General features: G+C 42.3%; 2 long non-coding RNA genes across 2 annotated transcripts; one reads left to right on the forward strand and one right to left on the reverse strand.

The window, feature by feature from the left end:
- The first annotated feature begins 107 nt into the window (after positions 1-107).
- Positions 108-827, forward strand: LOC119296233. Its single transcript, XR_005145032.1, has 2 exons — positions 108-247; positions 322-827. It is a non-coding gene; the product is annotated as an uncharacterized LOC119296233 (long non-coding RNA).
- Positions 828-2,401: 1,574 nt separating this feature from the next.
- Positions 2,402-4,407, reverse strand: LOC119296232. Its single transcript, XR_005145031.1, has 3 exons — positions 3,878-4,407; positions 3,321-3,444; positions 2,402-3,046 (listed from the first exon to the last, which is right to left on the reverse strand). It is a non-coding gene; the product is annotated as an uncharacterized LOC119296232 (long non-coding RNA).
- Between the last annotated feature and the right edge of the window lie 4,503 nt (positions 4,408-8,910).

The raw sequence follows: 8,910 nt of genomic DNA on the forward strand, positions 1-8,910 counted from the left end.
ATATTACTTTTGTACATCGATGACTCAAAACTACCCCACGTCCATTCTTAAAAAAAAATACCCCACGTCCTCCACCCCGTCGTTCGCCCAAGCCAGAATCTCGCTGGTTCGGTACCGTCGACTCAAACCGTCTCGTTGTTGTAAGCCGTGGGTTTGATACGGCGAGGACCTAACCCAGTTCCCGGCCGTCGCCATTGAAGGATTCGGAAACCCCTTCCTCTCCTCCGCTGTGAGGCTCTCCGCGACGGTAAGTCCTGCAGCTGCAACTCCGCCCCTATCCCTTCGGTCTGACGGTGCTTGTTTTTGCAAACGTACGAGCAGGGTAGGATCGGCGCTCGCGGCGGAGATCGGGTGCAGGGCGTCGCAGGCGCTGATGGGCGCCTCGGCTGCGCCGTTCCAAATCGGTGCACTACTCCGCTGCCTTGGGTGTCCACGCGGTCACATAGACCGTGCTTCTCAGTGCCCGTGAAGTGCGTGCAGCCTGCACGCCAACCTCGGGGACACTGATGTGAAGGTCGCATATGGCTAGTGGCTATGCTAGTTTTGAATTGCAGTAACCTACTATGATTGTCTCTGAAATCTGAAATTCTGAATTGTTTGTAACTTTTTGGCGTTACTAGAAGTTAGCTTCCTTTCGTCATGCCAGTCTCAGGTTATTTCCTTTTGTTTGGTCGTGAGATGTTGATTCCTGTTTTTCTAACACCTTTAATTTTGATGTTAAAGTTACAGAATTAGTGAGGTTTGTTTTCTTGTAGCCAGACAAGCGAGCTTAAAACTACACTGAGTAGTGTGGTGGTACAAAAAATTGTTTCTTTTCTTGTTGTCTATTCTTTACTTTAACTGATTTTTTCTTCTCCGTGTCAGCTGCCGCACATGCTACCATCTGAAGCTCTACAATTAGGAGTCTGCCTTTCAGAAAAAAATTAGGAGATTATAAACATTTAGAGTTTTTGTCCCCCATGCTGAATCTTTATTGACTTGTGTCTTCTTGTCATGGTTGGTTTCTTATTACTACTAGCTTGTTCTAATCTAGACTGTTGGCATGCACCCCCTTCATTGCGGACTGAATTCCCAGCTACAAATTACTACCTTTGTATCAAACTAGCCTACAAAAACGTCTTATATTTTGGTAGCTTTATAAGAATATTTCGTATGTTCTTTCTAGAAAAGATGTTCTGTACAAATTTTATCACAGATGTAAACTATCAGGTTAAGCTTTTAAGCACATAATCTTAGAGGTTTATGTTTATTCTAGGAATAGGAAATCAGAATTATAAGGTTCCTTTTCTTGTACAATTTTCTCATTTTGACAATTTACATACTTTTTTTTACTTTTTCTACGTTTGGTTTACCGCTTCATTCAGTTTGAGAAAGTACGATGCTAATTTTACAGTGCAGAATGTTACTACATAAATCTATGATTGTTCTCATAGTGGTCTGGTAGTAATGGTTGTGCAAGGGCTATTAAGGCCTACTTAACAAATCACAGAATGGAGAAGAGGAAGCTCAGCTCCGCTCTTTTTCTATCGAGGAGCGAGGTTTCTTGTTTTGTTTTTTAAGCCTGCATCTTTTATGGGTTTGTACTGATGGAAAGGCAAATTACAGGTTAGAGAATGCTACTGTAATCACACATCTTACAGGTCATCTAGATTCTAGCTTAAGACTGCGAGAACATTACATGAAAACACATTTATGCATTCACACATCTCTTGGCATCTCACCTTGATTTCTTTTCAAAATTTGCTCAGGAATTTTTTTGTTTTCATTGGATGTAGAACTAGCATTTGTTCAAATATCATATGTTGTCTAACTTGTTATACTCACTCATTGAATTTGTAGCATTTTAATCCAACTCAGAAGAGAGGGCATTAGCCGGTGCTAAAAATGCTAGTGTGATTTGGCCTAGCTTCTATCAACTTGAATGCCCAGGAAATGTCCTCACAAGCTTCTTCCTCTCTACAAACATCAATCCTGGAGGTGCTAGGGAAGAGCATGTGTACTACAGCCCAGCAAAAGGATAAAGAATCCATTGCGACTGCTACTGCAAGAAGGTTTAGGTAGAATAAGAAAAAAAATCTTGTTATGGCTGCTGCTTAATTACCACTGAATTTGTTCATTTGTTCATGTCAGAATTGTTATGGCTCTGCTACATCAGCGGCATTGTATTCCCTGTTTTCAAATGATATTTGAATTTTCACATCTTTGTTGTATATGTCTTTGCGATTTGTCTCTTGCAAATACATTTCTTGAATTAGCAATGTCTGTTATGGATGGATCTTTCAGTATCATTCATGTTCCAATTCAAAACTTTCAGTTGGCACCAAAAATGACTCATGTAGCATGCGTACTGATTTCAAGTCCCAACTCATTACTCCCCTCTCAAAATGATTCCGCGTCAAAATAAAGGAAAGAGACTATTTCAATTGCTGAACTTCAAAATGGATCACATTGTCGAAGATTCCATTGAGATAATTTTGAGCAAATCACATAGTAGTAGAGTACACATCCTCACCACGCCCTACATCTTGGTTACACAGTTGCTATTAAAAATTTCAGCAAACTAAAGAAAGATCAACAAACACAACACATGCATTGTCTGCCTCCAGATAACACTCTTGTGTCCCGTTATTTGCATTTAGCAGTACCGACTAAACAAGGGCTGCTCATTGTGGTGATGAGACGGACGGTGAGGAGTTGCACGCTAGTCTGTGGTTGGTCATGCCTAGAGCGCCATGGACACACCGTCGTGGTCACGCTCTAGAAGGAGAATAAACATGCAAAATTTTCCATCCCCACATATAGTATATATCAATATTGCAATTTTTTCCTATCACATATAGTATGTGATAAAAAAATGCAGTATTGCAGAATTCAGTAACAAATATGCGGTGGTTTAACCATATATATACTACCAAACCTCCATGATAGATTGTATCAACACCTTAGCTTACATGGAAGCATAAGATTCGTGCTCCATATAAACATAAATTTCAGAAACAGTAACTAGCCAAACTCTGACATTTAAGTTAGAGATGTACTTCATTATCTGCAAGATTCCAACAATGCATAAGATTCGTGCTCCATATAAACATAAATTTCAGAAACAGTAACTAGCCAAACTCGAAGCAACAATACCTTTGTCTATTAAAAATCTGCATGTGCAGATGCAAAAGAAACGACATAATGCTTAACTACTTTGTAAGATTCATAAGATTAGATGGCGACAACAAAGTTCGGTTTGCAAATCATGAGCTTTACATTAACTTGGGCTCAGCTCAACGCATATCAATGGCTATCCAATAAGGAATGAACAACAATACCTTGTGCTTAATCAGGCACCGAGAATGGAGCAGCCACCGAGATCTGAGAGGAGACAGGATGAGCTTGGACGGATTTGATGGGGGTGTGTGTGGTGCTGATGTCTTCGCAATAATGTATCTGGTTCTGTTCATGAAAATTCAGGCCAAATTTATCAAAATGCTACTGGTGCAGCACAATGGAGCACGTACACATGATTGCCATTAGGGTTACGGGAGGAAACACGAACTGAACTCTAGCCCGATTGTAATGTATTCAGTGGTATTAATTCAGAATCTGACCTGAAGTTGAACTAGCTAATTATTAGTGTCCTGGAACTAGTTAATTAGTCCTATTGGCCACTGGCCGATTAAAGTTACTCTCCTTAGTGGACTGAATACTGATGATTTAATTGAACTAGTCAATTAACCCTGTCACTTGCAAAATTTAACCAGTCCCCATCCTGGAACTAGTCAACAGCAGAGATCCTAGTAATGCTGGAAGGAACCACCAATTAGTGGGAAGCATCCACCAATTAGAATAATAGAAGCAAGTCGGGACATGCGAGGCGGGAGTGGACCTGGATGGTGCGGGTGTCGAAGCCGAGCTTGATGCCCAGGCCGCTTGGAGTATGGCCGACGACAGGATCGAACGAGCGGACCCTGCTGGTGGTTAGAGAACGTGCGTCTCAATCCCGTCGGCCAGGATCAAATTCGAACGTCAGTCTCATCCCCGAACAAGATCCAACAGGATTCAATAACAGAGTCTGAGTCCCGTTCGGGAGGTTAGAGACTGAGTTTAATACTTTAATCTCCCGAACCTGGATCCAATAGCAGAGATCCTGATGCCCACACCTGGAATCATCAAACTCGATCGCCGCTTGGAGGAGGAGGAGGAGGAGGAGCGAACGAGTGGCTGGCGGTGACGGTCATCGGCCCCTCACCCCCGTCGATGTTGCTCGTCGCAGTCAACAAATACGCTCCAATCGGGGATGGTTATGGCTTCTCGCGCTTGAGATAAGTCAAGGTCGTAATATTACCTCGCAGGCACTAGAAATAACCGCACAAACCTCAGGTTGCTGATGCTGTGGGTCGCTTGGGTGCGTGTGATTAGGCTGGGGTGAGGAATAAGTATTCCTCTCCCAGGGTGATATATATATCTCTACCTTATTAATAATAAAGCAAATTGGATTTCCGTCGTCCGTCATGCACTTTTGCAGCCCCTGCATTTTTCATGAATTAACCCGCAGTACGCATTTAAGTCATAACCAAACGGTTATTTTACATTTTTACGGAAACCCCCCTGACGTTTTAGATAATTCACCCGCCGATCATATATAAGTCAAACAAATATTTTTCTAAATTATTCATATCTTTTAAACCGTAACTCCGATTTTAACATGTTATATATAAAAATTGATTAGAAAAATGTGTAGAATTTGAATATGATGTTATTTTGTTTGTTAAATATTTTTTAAATATTATTTTGGAAGATATTTAAGTCAAACAAATATTTTTCTTAATTATTCATATCTATTAAACCGTAACTCCGATTTTAACATGTTATATATGAAATTTGAATAGAAAAATATGTAGAATTTAAATATGATGTTATTTTTACCTATTAAATATTTTAAAATATTATTTAAAAGCAAACTTGTAACCTATAGGGCACGCCCGTTTTTCTTTCGTACCACAACGATCTGGATTGCAAATAAACAACCACTAAAATCATAAAGAGACGAAAGAAAACATCGATAACCACACATGAGCACCTCTGAAAAAACTGCCAGGGAAAAAACAACATTCAAACACACTTTGGTTTGTGTGAACACTGAGGCCACTGAGGGTGAGAAGAAGGATAAGCGGCAACATAAAAATAATGCCTCGCTAAAATAAAGTGCATGAACATATTATGGTTATTGGGTTAAGAGTGTGTGTTATTTTTTTCTCCCGTTGCAACGCACGGGCTCTTTTGCTAGTATATATATATATATATACATATATATATATATATACATATATATACTCTGACAATTTTTGGCCGTTTCTAGTCGATCCCCTAAACTTAATGTTGTAAACTTCAATTTGATCAAGTTCAAAGCAGGTTCAACCGAAAGTAGCATGCATTCAAACATAAAAATAGATAGTTTTGCATAACCGAACATAAAACATAAATTTAAACTAAGCTAAACTATTTTCGGTCGAAGTAGAGGTCGAGCCAATCCTTCCTCGTCAGGTACGGTATGCCACGAGCCGGGTCCGGGCCGGTGCCTTCATCGGGGTCGTTCGGGAAGGCACTCCTCCACTCGCCGACATCGATCTCCTCGTCCTCGCCGCCCAACCATACACCCTCCGCGCCGCCGTCCTCGCTGCCTTCGACCTTGTCATTGGAGGAGAGCGTGATAATATCGCCGCCCTCCGCGTCGCCGTCCTCTCCGCCTTCGACCTCGTCATCGGAGGAGAGCGCGATAACCTCGCCGCCCTTCGCGCCGGCAAAGATCTCCTGCTCTGCCTCCACGAGCTCCGGGTGCTGCTGGCAGAGGTCTTGCATGTAGGCCTCGTCGGCGGCCTCGGCCTCGAGGCGCTCCCACGACTCGCGGTCCTTCCACGCCATAGCCGAGCTCACCACCCCTGGATCCGGCGGAACGAGGTGGATCGGACGTGTGTCGAAGGGGAAATTGAGCCTAGCCGCCGCGCCGTGGTAGAGAACCTGCTAGCGATCGTACTCCATGGCCGCGAGCTCGGCCGTGTGGAAGCTATCGAGCCACCGACAGGTGTGGGTCTCCCGATCTATAATCTTGGCAACCCATGTCCCCCACCGCCGCTGCCAGACTCCGAGGTAGGACCTCGCCGGCTGTCGGGTCCGAGGGAGGACGGGGAAGTCCTTGAACCAGCGTAGGGGCATGGCGGCGGGCGAATCGGGGGACCGGTGATGGCAGATCGATAAAGAGCCCGTGGAGGACGACGGGGACACCTCAGCGGCCACCTCGCCGGCGTCGGGAGAAGAGGCCGCGATAAACCTCCCTTGGGACATTGGCTCCTCGAGCTCCCGGGCACACAGGCAGAGGTTGAGGATGGAGGCGGCGGCGATGGTGGTGACCTACCAATGGTTATGGGGGTGGTGTGTGTCGGTGAGTGTAGGTTTTGTGGAGTGTGTGGTGTGTGTGGAGGGGGGGGGGTTAAGGTGGTGTTTGAGGAAATACCGTGGCAACTGAAAATTTTACTAGGCGGGAGTAACAAGGAGGGGGCTACTAAAAATTTGGATCAGGGCAAGCAGATATTTTTGAGATTGCGAGGGATGCAGAGGCGGGAGTATTTGGGGAGCGAGCTAGTGTGCTTGACACGCCGGTTGTGGACTGTAGCCGACGCACCTTCTCGCATAAGCCATAGGCATACTATACATCGACGGTGCTCTAGGATATTTTGTACTACATCTCACACGGTTGGTGATAATAAACTTTGTGGGATCTACTTGATTTTTTTATTTTGATTTGAATTACATAATGGGGTCACAGCGGAAATGGACAATGTTTGAATTGCTAGATCTTTTATCTGTAGTGAACATGCAACTATATGTGTGCCGTGAAAAAATTGGAATTATTCAGGGTTCGTTTGGAAATTTTATACATTAAATTGGTTTTCTAGCAATTTTAGGTGCACAATTCAAAATTAAAGCACATGCTCTAGTCCACAAAAATGGGTTGCAAAATTAAATGTTTTTCCTTGGTTGCAAGCTTAGGTCACATGCAAGAAATGAGAATGAATGTCAAACACCTTGACATTGTCGCTCAGCCGCTAACATTGAGATACATGGTTTTAAAATTCTAGTAAAGCAAAAACTCGGCTAAAATTCATGAAATTTGACATGATATCATGGAATGACATCGACATGCCGTGGTAAAAATATTTTCCCATTTGGGGCAGGTTTGGGTATAAGCTTCTCGCAAACCGGAGATTCTATCACAACAAGCCAGATGGTTTCGGTAGGGAACGTGCCACCTTGGGGGACAAACGATATATGTTGCCTCTTCTTACTTTCTAAAATTTTCTCGTGTCAACATAGAACAATACGAGTGTTGTGTCATTTTTTGGGAGTTTTCAGGGTTCGCTTGGACATTTTTATACATTAACTGAGTTTTCTATGCATTCATGTGCATAATTCAAATTTGAACTACATGCACATGCACCAGTGCATATAAAGTGGTTTAGAATTGGAATGTGTGTCCTTGGTTACATGCTTAAGTCATGCAAGAAATGAGAATGAATGTCAAACACCTTGCCACCGCCGCTCGACCTCTAACATTGAGATACATGGTTTTTAAATTCTAGTAAATTAAAACGCGTCTGAAATTTATGAACCTTGACACGCTAGCATGGAACGGCATCAAAATGCAGTGGTAAAAATATTGTCCCATTTGGGGCCGGTTGGGGTATATAAGCTTCTCACAAAACAGAGCTTCTCACAACAAGCCTAATGGTTACGGTAGGGAACGTTTCACCTTTCTGGACGAAACAATATCCGTTGCCTCTTCTTGATTTCAATACTTTTTCTAGTGACAACATTGAACAACATGAGTGTTGTGTTAAATTACGGAATTTATCGGGGTTCGTTTGGACATTTTTATGCATTAATTGACCTTTCAATGCATTTATGTGCAAAATTCAAATTTGAACTACATGCAAATGCTCTAATGCATATAAATTGGTTGAAAATTCAAATATGTCTCCTTGGTTGCATGCTTAGGTCACATGCAAGAAATATGAATGAATGTCAAACACCCTGCCACCGTCACTCCGCCACAAAAGTTGAGATACCTAATTTTTAAATTCTAGTAAATCCAAAACTCGTCTGTAATTCATGAAACATGGCATGCTATCTTGGAGCGGCATCAACATGTCGTCGTAAATTTTTTGTCCTATTTGGGGCAGGTTTGGGTATAAATTTCTCACAAACCAGAGCTTCTCACAACAAGCCTGATGGTTTCAGTAGGGAACGTTTCACCTTTCTGGACGAAACGATAGATGTTGCCTCTTCTTGATTTCATTTTTTCTCTAGTGTCAACATAGAACAACATGAGTGTTGTGTTAAATTTTGGAATTTTTCGGGGTTCGTTAGCACATTCTTATGCATTAATTGAGTTTTCAATGCATTTATGTGCATAATTCAAATTTGAACTACATGCACATGCTCTAATGCATATAAATTGGTTAAAAATTCAAATATGTGTCCTTGGTTGCATGCTTACGTCCCATGCAAGAAATAGGATTGAATGTCAAACACCCTGTCATCGTCACTCGGCCGCAAACATTGAGATATCTAGTTTTTAAATTCTAGTAAATCCAAAACTCGTCTGAAATTCATGAAACCTGGCATGCTATCATGGAATGGCACCCGACATGCCGTGGTAAATTTTTTGTCCTATTTGGGGCAGGTTTGGGTATAAGCTTCTCACAACAAGCTTGATAGTTTCGGTAGGGAATGTGCCACCTTTGGGGACGAAACGATACCCATTTCCTGTTATTTCTTTCAAAAAAATTCTAGTGTCAACATAGAACAACAGGAGTGTTGTGTTAAATTTTGGAATTTTTCGGGGTTCGTTTGGACATTTTT

Source organism: Triticum dicoccoides, chromosome 4B (genome assembly GCF_002162155.2).
Source record: "Triticum dicoccoides isolate Atlit2015 ecotype Zavitan chromosome 4B, WEW_v2.0, whole genome shotgun sequence".
NCBI classification, from domain to species: Eukaryota; Viridiplantae; Streptophyta; class Magnoliopsida; order Poales; family Poaceae; genus Triticum; species Triticum dicoccoides.